At 42.5% G+C, this 12,531-nt stretch overlaps 1 long non-coding RNA gene across 1 annotated transcript; it reads left to right on the top strand.

Annotated features, from left to right (window-relative positions):
* Positions 1–3,379: 3,379 nt before the first annotated feature.
* LOC148775787 (uncharacterized) lies at positions 3,380–11,120 on the top strand. The gene is made up of 3 exons (XR_016039021.1): positions 3,380–3,498; positions 5,563–5,733; positions 9,576–11,120. It is a non-coding gene; the product is annotated as an uncharacterized LOC148775787 (long non-coding RNA).
* Positions 11,121–12,531: the final 1,411 nt, after the last annotated feature.

The raw sequence follows: 12,531 nt of genomic DNA, 5'->3' as shown, positions 1-12,531 counted from the left end.
GTACAGTTAATCTTCAGTTCCAGGGCCAGTTTATTCCCATTTCTTTGAGGCCATTTCTCAGAACTATGGCAGCTTATTTCATGGCCGCGTACTGCTCGTCATGTGGGTGACTCCTTCCACCCGCAGGGGGTTTTAGCATCTGTGAGACAGCTCCCAGGATACGGCTTGGAGTATCCTCTCTAGCCCTTGAGAAGGAACTAAAGGTCCTTGACGTTGCTTCCTAACTAAACTCTTACTAGTTTGTCCTGCATGCTCTCTTTTGCTACTGCATTTTCTCCCTTCTCAGATTAAACTTTTTCTTTGGCTAAAGATTTTCCTCAGACACAAGGTAGGCAGAGGGTTTGGTGGTACAAGCCATAGAGTCCTGCTCTGTGTCACCACCACCACCATGCCTCCCAGGCTTTGCGCTCCTAACATTACATCTCCATGTTAGCACAGTTCCTGGCATGTCATGACTGCCCGATAAGCCTTTGTGAGGGAAAGCAAGCTGTTCTGTGGTGTCTGCTTCAATATTAAGAAAGGACTTTCCCCCAGATGGCTAAACAGCCTCATCGTCTGAACAAATGGGACGAGTTTCCGTGGGTAGCAGGCCCATTGACACCATGCACAAGAGGCCACGAAGGAACCAGATTCTGTCGCAGATCTTGGGGATTTTTCATTCTGCTTCAGCACAGAAGGGTAAAGCAGAGTATTCTTTTGGCGCAGATATTCCATGTAACACGCTGCCGGCTGTCTCAGGATGTCCTTGCTTCAGTTTGCATCCAAGGCTCAGCCGTTTTGCCAGTGGGGTCTGTGGGGCCTGGCAGGCAGTCCACAGGCAGGTCTGTGTACAGGGAGCGGGCAGTGAAGCCTCCTCTGGCCCTGACCTGGTTTCTAGCAGTCACTCACCAGCCCAGAACAAGAAGCACCGAGCTGGCCAGACTTCCAATTCAGATCCTCACTGCAGAAACAAGACAAGCAAGGGAGACTTTAATCCCCGCTCCTGTGATTTCCAGACACTAGAGCGCTCCAGCACTCACTTTCTCAATTAAATCCCTGCCTTTGCAGACTGTTGACAACCTTCATTCACCCCAGTGAATGCATTTATTTGTCTTCTCCTCTCTCTCACACTAATTTATGGGAATTACAGAAGGTGTGAGGATGAACAATATTAAAGAAAATCCACAGGATCAGTCAGCACATGTTTTTGAACTTCTCAAACTCATCGTCTGGGTGACCTATCTCATGCCAGCTTCCAGGTGAGGAATTGAGCTTCAGAATACCTTTATTATGATAATCTGGAGCTGAACTTGCAATAATGCCTGTATTTACAAAATCCAGGAGACCGTGGCCAAAAAAAAAAAAAAAAAAACAAAAACCACCAACCAACAAACAGGATCTTAAGGAATCTTGTGGCATGTTTTGAAAATTAAGAACACAAATAAAAATTAAAAACTAATAATAGAAATGGAGAGGAAAAAATAATTCCATCGACTGTAGTGACAAATAGCATAAAATATCCAAGGATAAGTTTAGTGGAAAGTCATTTGGCTAACCCAAGAAAAACATTAAAATTTTACCAAATGGTATGAAAAAGGAACTGAGAAAGTTGATATATATATCATGCTTCTAGAAGAAGATATTCCGTATCATGAAAATATTAATCTTCCCATCAGTTCAGTTCAGTTCAGTCGCTCAGTCGTGACCGACTCTTTGCGACCCCATGAATCACAGCACACCAGGCCTCCCTGTCCATCACCAACTCCCAGAGTTCACTCAAATTCGTGTCCATCAAGTCAGTGATGCCATCTAGCCATCTCATCCTCTGTCGTCCCCTTCTCCTTCTGCCCCCAATCCCTCCCAGCATCAGGGTCTTTTCCAGTGAGTCAGTCTTCACATGAGGTGGCCAAAGTATTGGAGTTTCAGCTTTAGCATCAGTCCTTCCAATGAACACCCAGGATTGATCTCCTCTAGGATGGACTGGTTGGATCTCCTTGCAGTCCAAGGGACTCTCAAGAGTCTTCTCCAACAGCACAGTTCAAAAGCGTCAATTCTTCGGCACTCAGCCTTCTTCAGAGTCCAGCTTTCACATCCATACGTGACTGCTGTTGACTTCAATTAAAAGTGAATCCAATTCCAGTCATTATTGCCACTGGTAGTTGGTGTAATTAGTGCAAGTCCTACAGCTCTTAAGTCCATAAAAGACAAAAATTAAAAAAAAAGAATAGTGGACAGAGATTTACTTTATTAGGTAATAAAACTTACCATAAAGGCACTAAAATAAGAAAAGACTAGAAACAAATTCACTAGTTGATTAAAAAATATACAAGTGTGTTACACAGCAAAATAAATATTTAAGTTTCAGTGGGATTATTTATTTAATAAATAGCATGCACAGTTAGCCATATGAAAGAAAGATATAAAATAAACTCAATCAATGCTATTAAAAATGTATTCCTAATGAAACAAAGATTAAAATGTAAAAAGTAAAAATTTATCTGTTGTAAGAAAAATTAGAAAAATATTTGTATAACCTTGGAGTAGTAAAAATATTTCTAATTAAAAAAAAAAACTCAAGTCATACTGAGAAAGATATTTGAGAATTGAAAATTGTAAGTTTCTGCATGTCAGAAACTCCACTGTTAAAATAAAAAATAATTATAAATTGGGGGGAAATTTTGTACCATACTTGCAAATGTTGGTACATTTAATATTCAAAATATTATTTTGAAAGAGTGAAAGTGAAAGTTGCTCAGTCGTGTCCTACTGTTATAATACTGTACTGGGTAGCCTTTTCCTTCTCCAGGGGATCTTCATAACCCAGGGATCGAACCCAGGTCTCCCACACTGCAGACAGATTCTTTACAAACTGAGCCACATAAGAATGACAAAATAACCTAGTATTAAAAGGGTCAAAAGATAGAAGCAGAAAGTTCAGGAGTAAATCCCAAATGATTGATAAACATGAAAATATGTCCAATTTCACTAGTCAGGGAAATTAAATCTATAATAAGATTCCATTTGTCATCCATGAATTTGTTATAAATTTAAGAGAGATATCATCTAGTACTGGTGAGAATGTAGGGAAATATTTCTCCCATTTATTGCTGATGGAAATAAAGTTGCAGCCATATTTTGGGAAAGAAATCTGGTGGTAACTTCTAGAATTTAAAATGCACATGTACTTTGGATTGGATAATACCACTTTTTGGAATTAATTCCATAGAGAAAAAAATCTTCCAGGATGTGAATAAATGTGTACCAGGATGTTTACTGAAGCTCTATTTACAGTGGCAAAGAACAGCAGAATGGTCAACTAAACTGTCCTGAGCATTCACTTGAATATTACCCAAATACTTAAAAGAATGAGTTAGTGCTATACTGATTGACCCTAAGGGATGTCCATGCTAAGTCAAAGGCAAATGAAAATTATGAAAGAAGAGGTACCCTTATATGTATTGGTATAACAAGGACACTAGTTACCTCAATGGCAGGAGCAAGGAGAGGAGAGGAGGGAAGGTGAGAGATTATTAACTTTTTAAAAAGATATTGGATCGTTCTACTTGTATATTCAGTATACGCTATCTTTGTGATTAAAAATTGACAAAACCACTTAAACCTTGTTCAGGTAAATTTTCCTGCATCTCACCCCTGAAGGTTCTTGTTTGTTACCTCTGGGGAAGACTTTAAAAACTATGGTTTAAACTATCTTTCTACTGGACTTGGGTGCAGGATGAACCCTCTGTTGTTCAAATGAAAGAACTAAAGTTCAGTAGAAAGACTGTGCCTTCCCAAGGTCAGCTGGCAAATGGTAAAGTTAAACAGAAGGACTAGGCTAGTGTTGGTTCTGCTCTTCCTCAATACTGTTCTAAAGTTGAGAGGGAGTTAACAGACTTTTTGGTTCTTCAAATTAAAAAAAATTTTTTTTTCTTTTTTACATTTTGTATTGGCGAATATGTTACATCAAAGTAGAAAAATATAATAACTCCTCAATGTACCCATGATTCATCTTCAACGATGATCAAATACAACCAATCTTGTTTCCTCTGTATCATCACATCATTACTAATGGACTATTGCATCTTTAAATACTTCAGTTTGCAACAGAATGTTGACATTCTTTTGGATAACATCCCTAATGTTTGTGGGACAGCTAAATTTGGATAGCATCTGAGTAAAGTTTCTATATGTAAATGTGAATTTTTTGTAACACTACAGAGTAATGTGGAATTTGGTCACACAAACAAATGAAGATGATCCAATTTTAGAATACAGTTTGAGATCAAGACTTAGGGTAAGCGGTGATAACAGTAGGGTAGCTCAAGTGATTTCTATGTGTCCTATGCTTTGAAAAAAAAAAAATTCAAGATTGTGTGAAAGTTGATTTGGTTTTAAAAAACTGGTTGAAAGACTCGGATGAAGAGCCCAGCAGCGCCTCAAAGATGACGTGGTAAACAGAGCCGTGCCCTTGCAGGAGGACCATATCCGTGACAGGACAGCTGTGCTTTCAGACCGCCACGCTGCTGGAAATGAAGTCCCCAGCAGGCGGGTGGAATAGAAGAACTCACGGGTGTCCTCACGAAAACGGTCGGTGTCTGTCCACTAACAGCACCTGCTGCGCTTAGTGCTTACATCTTACAGACCTTAGCGCTCACAACAGAGGGAGGCGTTAATATTATCCTTATTTCACAGATGAAGAGGCCAAGGTGCAGAAAGATAAAGTAACATGTCCAAAGCTAGCCAGCTATAAAGTGGCAGACTTGGAGTCTATGCGCATTCAGTCTGGCTCCCAGAGCTCCACCCTGGGCCCTGTCCTCCAACTGCCTCTCCAAGTGGTTGGCAAAGCCCGCCAGCTGGGCCCAGCCACCTCCTCCTGACAAGAAGCGGCAGTTTTATCTGTGTCTCCCCCTCTGCCCTCTTTAAAAAAGCATTTATCAGAATATAGCTGCTTTCCAGTGTTGTGTTAGGTTTCACTGGGCTGCAGAGTGAACCAACTGCATGCATACATGTATCCCCTCCTTACTGCATTTCCTCTCCATCTGGGCCGCCGCGGAGCGCTGAGTAAGTTCCCAGGGCTATACAGGAGGTGCTCGTTAGTGACCTGTTATACACACGGCATCAACAGGGCATGGACGTCAGCCCCACCCTCCGAATCCGCCCCAGCTCCATTCCCTCCTTAGCGGCCCTTCATCTGTTCTTGTTCTCTACCTCTGAGTCTCTATTTCTGCTCCGCAAAAAAGACCATGCAATACTTTTCTAGATTTTGAATGTATGCATTCATATACAATATTTCCTTTTCTCTTTCTGACCTAATTAGCCCTGCATGACAGTTTCTAGGTCCATCTATGTCTCTACAAATGACCCAGTTTTGTTCCTTTTTATGGTTGAGTAACATTGCAATAGCCAGGACATGGAGGCAGCCTAAATGTCCATCAGCAGAGGAATGGGAAAGATGTGAGACATATATCCAATGGAACATCACTGCATCCTCTTTTGCAGCTGCAACCCTCAGCCAACAGTCAGGGACAAAAAAAAAAAAAAAAAAAAAACAGAATTAAGAGGCTGCTATTTTCTCATCCTCAGAACTCCACTTCCACAGCATGGTCTGCTACTCCTCACCTTGAGAGACCCAGAGATGCTTCTGGCAGAGGATTTGTATAAGGTCAGCAGCTTCTGGGAGTCACAAACCAGATGGATTTTATGGGATGCTCCAGTCTTTGAACTCTTCAAGGAGAAATTCTGAAAAGATGAGAGGTAAAGGGAGTATGTTCGGGGACCAAAGAAACTTAAAAATGCACTTAAACATGTCCACTAAGTAATTTTCATGAGGATGTTAAGATCATCGTCACTTTGAAGACATCAAAGCTCAGCAAGACTAAGTAACTTCCTCAAGTTTGCCCAGAAATGAAAGACAGACTTAGATTTTCAAACCATGTATGAATGACTCCAAAATTCACACTCTTTCTCCCTAATGGAATAAATATTAAACATTCTGTAAGATTTCCAAATGCCCACAACAGAACCCGTCACCACCATCAAACACTTTTCCTGTATCTTAGTTATCTGATGCCTGGCAACTCTTCTTTTACCTGGAATAGAGAATATCATCCCTTCTAGGGCTGTTAAGAAACAAAAACTTCAAGCTGGAGTTGATAAACCGATTCTTAAAGGCCCATCTGGGCTTCCCTGGTGGGCTCAGATGGTAAAGAATCTGCCTGCAATTCAGGAGACCTAGATTCAATCCCTGGGTCAGGAAGATCCCCTGGAGAAGGGAATGGCAACCCACTCCAGTATTCTTGCCTGGAGAATTTCATGGACTGGGGAGCCTGGCGGGCTATAGTCCATGGGGTCACAAGAGCCGGACACGACTGAGCAACTAACACACACACACACACACACGTGAAAAATAAAGTTTTGAACACATGCCCATGGAATTCAGTTGGAACACCATTCACAATTCTCTCAGGTGAGGCAAAGCTTTAATAACTTGCGAAGGCCATTGGCATGACTGACAGCAATCCACAGCTCCGGCTGGGTTCACATGTTAGCTTTGCCTCTTGCTTCTTTGTGCATTGTGTAATCACTCAGAGTTCCATAGTGGTTTCTGATTAGTACATTGGAAGGAAAAGTGCTGCACTCAATATGTGTGTGTGGATCACAATAAACTGTGGAAAATTCTGAAAGAGATGGGAATACCAGACCACCTGACCTACCTCTAGAGAAACCTGTATGCAGGTCAGGAAGCAACAGTTAGAACTGGACATGGAACAACAGACTGGTTCCAAATAGGAAAAGGAGTACGTCAAGGTTGTATATTGTCACCTTGCTTATTTAACTTATATGCAGAGTACATCATGAGGAACGCTGGGCTGGAAGAAGCACAAACTGGAATCAAGATTGCTGGGAGAAATATCAATAACCTCAGATATGCAGATGACACCACTCTTATGGCAGAAAGTGAAGAGGAACTCAAAAGCCTCTTGATGAAAGTGAAAGAGGAGAGTGAAAAAGCTGGCTTGAAGCTCAACATTCAGAAAACAAAGATCATGATATCTGGTCCCATCACTTCATGGGAAATAGATGGGGAAACAGTGGAAACAGTGTCAGACTTTATTTTTTTGGGCTCCAAAATCACTGCACATGGTGATTGCAGCCATGAATTTAAAAGATGCTTACTCCTTGGAAGGAAAGCTATGACCAACCTAGATAGCATATTAAAAGGCAGAGATATTACTTTGCCAACAAAGGTCCATCTAGTCAAGGCTATGGTTTTTCCAGTGGTCATGTATGGATGTGAGAGTTGGACTGTGAAGAAAGCTGATCGCCGAAGAATTTATGCTTTTGAACTGTGGTGTTGGAGAAGACTCTTGAGAGTCCCTTGGACTGCAAGGAGATCCAACCAGTCCACCCTAAAGAAGACCAGTCCTGGGTGTTCATTGGAAGGACTGATGCTAAAGCTGAAATTTCGATACTTTGGCCACCTGATGAGAAGAGCTGACTTACTGGAAAAGATCTTGATGTTGGAATGGATTGGGGGCAGGAGGGGAAGGGGACAACAGAGGATGAGATGGCTGGATGGCATCACTGACTCGATGCACATGAGTTTGGGTGAACTCCGGGAGTTGGTGTTGGACAGGGAGGCCTGGCGTGCTGTGATTCATGGGGTCGCAAAAAGTCGGACACGACTGAGCGACTGAACTGAACTGATCTGGGCTGATGCATGTAGCTGGGTCTTTCCAGGTGGCACTAGCAGTAAAGAATCCGCCCGTCAATGCAGGAGATGTAGGAGATGTGGGCTCAGTCCCTGGGCAGAAAGATCCCCTGGAGGAAGGCATGGCAACCCACTCCCCCACCCCAATATTCTTGCCTGGAGAATCCCATGGACAGAGGAGCCTGGCGGTCTATGGTTCATAGGGTTGCAAAGAGTCAGACACAACTGAGTGACTTAGCAAGCACATACACAGGTACATATGCATACATATAGTCATTTTTTAAAAAGATTCTTTTCCCATTTAGGCCATTACAGTGTACTGAGTAGAGAGTTCCCTGTGCTATACAGAAGGTTTTTGTTAATTATCTATTTTATGCATGCTGCTGCTGCTAAGTCACTTCAGTCGTGTCCGACTCTGTGTGACTCCATAGACGGCAGCCCACCAGGCTCCCCTGTCCCTAGGATTCTCCAGGCAGGAACACTGGAGTGGGTTGCCATTTCCTTCTCCAATGCATGAAAGGGAAAAGGGAAAGTGTGCTCAGTTGTGTCCGACTCTTCATAACCCTATGGACTGCAGCCTACTAGACTCCTCCGTCCATGGGATTTTCCAGGCAAGAGTACTGGAGTGGGTCGCCAGTGCCTTCTCCGATTTTATATATAGGAGTGTGTATATATCAATCCAGTCTAATTTATTCCTCCCTGCCCTTCAGTTCAGTTCAGTTCAGTCGCTCAGTCGTGTCCGACTCTCTGCGATCCCATGAATCACAGCACACCAGGCCTCCCTGTCCATCACCAAATCCCGGAGTTCACTCAAACCCATGTCCACAGAGTCGGTGATGCCATCCAGCCATCTCATTCTCTGTTGTCACCTTCTCCTCCCGCCCCCAACCTTTCCCAGCATCAGAGTCTTTTCCAGTGAGTCAACTCGTCGCATGAGGGGGCCAAAGTATTGGAGTTTCAGCTTTAGCATCAGTCCTTCCAATGAACACCCAGGATTGATCTCCTTTAGAATGGACTGGTTGGATCTCCTTGCAGTCCAAGGGACTCTCAACAGTCTTCTCCAGCACAACAGTTCAAAAGCATCAATTCTTCAGCAATCAGCTTTCTTCACAGTCCAACTCTCACATCCATACATGACCACTGGAAAAACCATAGCCTTGACTAGACGGACCTTGGTTGGTAAAGTAATGTCTCTGCTTTTTAATTTGCTATCTAGGTTGGTCATAACTTTCCTTCCAAGGAGTAAGCGTCTTTTAATTTCATGGCTTCAATCACCATGTGCAGTGATTTTGGAGCCCAAAAAAATAAAGTCTGACACTGTTTCCACTGTTTTTCCATTTATTTCCCATGAACTGATGGGACCAGATGCCATGATCTTTGTTTTCTGAATGTTGAGCTTCAAGCCAACATTTTCACTCTCCTCTTTCACTTTCATCAAGAGGCTTTTGAGTTCCTCTTCACTTTCTGCCATAAGAGTGGTGTCATTTGCATATCTGAGGTTATTGATATTTCTCCCAGCAATCTTGATTCCAGCTTGTGCTTCTTCCAGCCCAGCATTCTTCATGATGTACTCTGCATATAAGTTAAATAAGCAAGGTGACAATATACAGCCTGGTTCCTATTTGGAACCAGTCTGTTGTTCCATGTCCAGTTCTGACTGTTGCTTCCTGACCTGCAGACAGGTTTCTCAAGAGGCAGGTCAGGTGGTCTGGTATTCCCATCTCTTTCAGAATTTTCCACAGTTTATTGTGATCGACACAGTCAAAGGCTTTGGCATAGTCAATGAAGCAGAAACAGATGTTTTTCTGGAACTCTCTTGCTTTCTCTATGATCCAACAGATGTTGGCAATTTGATCTCTGGTGCCTCTGCCTTTTCTAAATCCAGGTTGAACATCTGGGAGTTCACAGTTCACATATTGTTGAAGACTGCCTTGGAGAGAAGTGAAAAGCAAAGGAGAAAAGGAAAGATATAAGCATCTGAATGCAGAGTTCCAAAGAATAGCAAGGAGAGATAGGAAAGACTTCCTCAGTGATCAGTGCAAAGAAATAGAGGAAAACAATAGAATGCGAAAGACTAGAGATCTCTTCAAGAAAATTATATACCAAGGGAACATTTCATGCGAAGATGGGCTCGATAAAGGACAGAAATGGTATGGACCTAACAGAAGCAGAAGATATTAAGAAGAGATGGCAAGAATACACAGAAGAACTGTACAAAAAAGATCTTCACAACCAAGATAGTCACGATAATGTGATCACTGACCTAGAGTCAGACATCTTGGAATGTGAAGTCAAGTGGGCCTTAGAAACATCACTACGAACAAAGCTAGTGGAGGTGATGGAATTCCAGTTGAGCTATTTCAAATCTTGAACGATGATGCTGTGAAAGTGCTGCACTCAATATGCCAGCAAATTTGGAAAACTCAGCAGTGGCCACAGGACTGGAAAAGGTCAGTCTTCATTCCAATCCCAAAGAAAGGCAATGCCAAAGAATGCTCAAACTACTGCATAATTGCATTCATTTCACAAACTAGTAAAGTCATGCTCAAAATTCCCTGCCCTTAACCCCTTAACAAAATTCCCTGCCCTTAACAAAGTAAACATAACTTTGTTTTTTTCTTTGTCTATCTGTGAATCTTCTTCTGTTCTATAAATAAGTTCGTCTGTACCCTTTTTTAGAACCCGCATATAAGCAGTGTCATATGATGTGTGTCTTGCTGTCTGACTTACATCACTTACTATGACGACCTCTAGGTCCATCCGTGTCACGACACACGGCCCGACTTCATCCTTTTTATGGCTGAGTGATATTCCACTGTATATGTGTGCCATATCGTGGTTTTTCTTTTCCACCTCAAAGTACTTTTCCTGGTCTCTGTTTCTCCCCCAGTTTAGCTAAAATCACCCACTCCTGTGTCTTCCACTGTCACTTTTCGCCTTCAAACGTTCAGTCGAGGGCTGAAAAGTTTTAATGGATGCTCAATCTTGCTTTATCAGTCCCCAGACAGAGCGAGTGTGCTGTTTGCCTCAAGGACACTGGCCTGAACCGACAGCTGTGAAGAATGAACGTCTATTCCCCCGTCAGCTGTCGCCTTACACACCCTTCACACCACCTGCCCATTGCAGCCCTTGCCTCCTCCCTCGGCCGCGCCCCAGGCCAGGGCCTCCTCCTCGTATTAGGACGTGGCTGTTACCTCTGCTCGCTGGCCCCTGCTTCCAGCTTTGATCCAGATAAAAACTTTCCTCTATCCCCACGGTCAATTCTTTTATTTTTCTAAATAAGAAAACTGCTTAAAAACCTGGGTAGACCTCCCTCCCAGCTCTTTCTTTTCATCGTGATAAAACATACATAACATCCAATTTGCCTTTTAAGCTATATAAAATTATCTTTTATTGTTAGTGCTATCTCAGCTGCACTGGGTCTTCAGTGTGTCAGGCAAGCTCTTGCTCTAGCTGCAGTGTGCAGGCCCAGCTGCCCTTCAGCATGTCAGTTCTTAGTACCCCAACCAGGGATCAAATCCACGTTCCCTGGGTTGGCGGATGAATTCTTAACCCCTGGACCAGCAGGGAAGTCCTTTAAACTATTATTTTTAAAATAAATATGTATATTTCCATATGTGCACTGCTGTATTTATGTATTTTATTTTTGCCTGCTCTGGGTCTTCGTTGCTGTAGGCAGGCTTTCTCTATGGCCAGAGCAGGGCCTGTTCTCTAGTTGTGAATGCTCCAAGGCATGGGATTGAAAACGTGGCCCCTGCCTCAGCAAGTGGATTTTTAACCAGTGGGCCACCAGGGAAGTCCTGTAAACTACTTTTAAGTGTACAATTTAGCAACATTAAGTACCTACACATTGTGCAACCATCATTCAGTTGCAAAACTTTGTCATCATCCCAAAGGGAAACTTTGCACCCCCAAAAACAACCACCCCATCCCCCACTCCCTCACCCCTGAGCATCACCCTGCTTGTACTTTCTGACTGTTTCTATGAATTTGTCTATTCTAGACACCTCACATAAGTGACATCATACAGTATTTGTTCTTTTGTGTCTATGAGTATAGGGAGTCTTTTCGTTTATTTAGATCTTCACTCATTTTTTTCCAGCAGTGTTTTGTAGTTTTTGCTGTGCAAGTCTTTCACTTCTTTGGCCGCATTTATTCCTACTTTATTCATTTGGATGCTATCAGGAATGGGACTGTGCTCCATGCCCATTCTTCATGTATCAGGACCAGATCTCAATCCTTAATTTTATATTTGAGGCCGTCACAGTTAGACCTCAGCTGAGTTTCCAAGCTTCATTTCTCACCGTCTCCTCTACCCATTCGTGTTCCAAGAGGGCTCTTCTTATTACACATCGATGGTTTCCAAGTCCAGGGAAATCAAAGTGCACAAAGAAGCAACTGTCTTCCCGTCCTTCTAAACAGGTAAATTCCTGTTGGCTATATCAGATCCCAATCTCTGACTCTGGGAACTGAGGTCCCAAGAAGTGAATGTTTGCAGAAGTCGCAAACTCCACTAAAGATCCTCCTGACTGTACCTTGAGTTAGCAGAACTTGTTAAAAGGGCAGGTGACCCCATACACTGAGATTCCAGGTGATACAACTTCCAATGACAAATCTCAAAGCAAACAGGAAAAATTTAAACTAACAAGGGATTAAAGTTAAATATATAGTTGTTATACTTTTTGATTTGAGCATGTCCTAAAGGTATAAAATAGTTTGCAAAAAAACCCCAGCCATCTTTAGATCAGTTGTTAGTGTTTAGCATTAGTGTTTCCAATACAGAGATAGGGGTAAACAATTTTCTTAAGAAGTTTATAGTCCTCTGAAGAATAAGCATGGAT

Source organism: Moschus berezovskii, chromosome 14 (genome assembly GCF_049115385.1).
Source record: "Moschus berezovskii isolate FMDL1 chromosome 14, NW_MosBer_1.0, whole genome shotgun sequence".
Classification (NCBI taxonomy): Eukaryota; Metazoa; Chordata; class Mammalia; order Artiodactyla; family Moschidae; genus Moschus; species Moschus berezovskii.
This window is presented reverse-complemented; position numbering and strand designations above follow the sequence as displayed.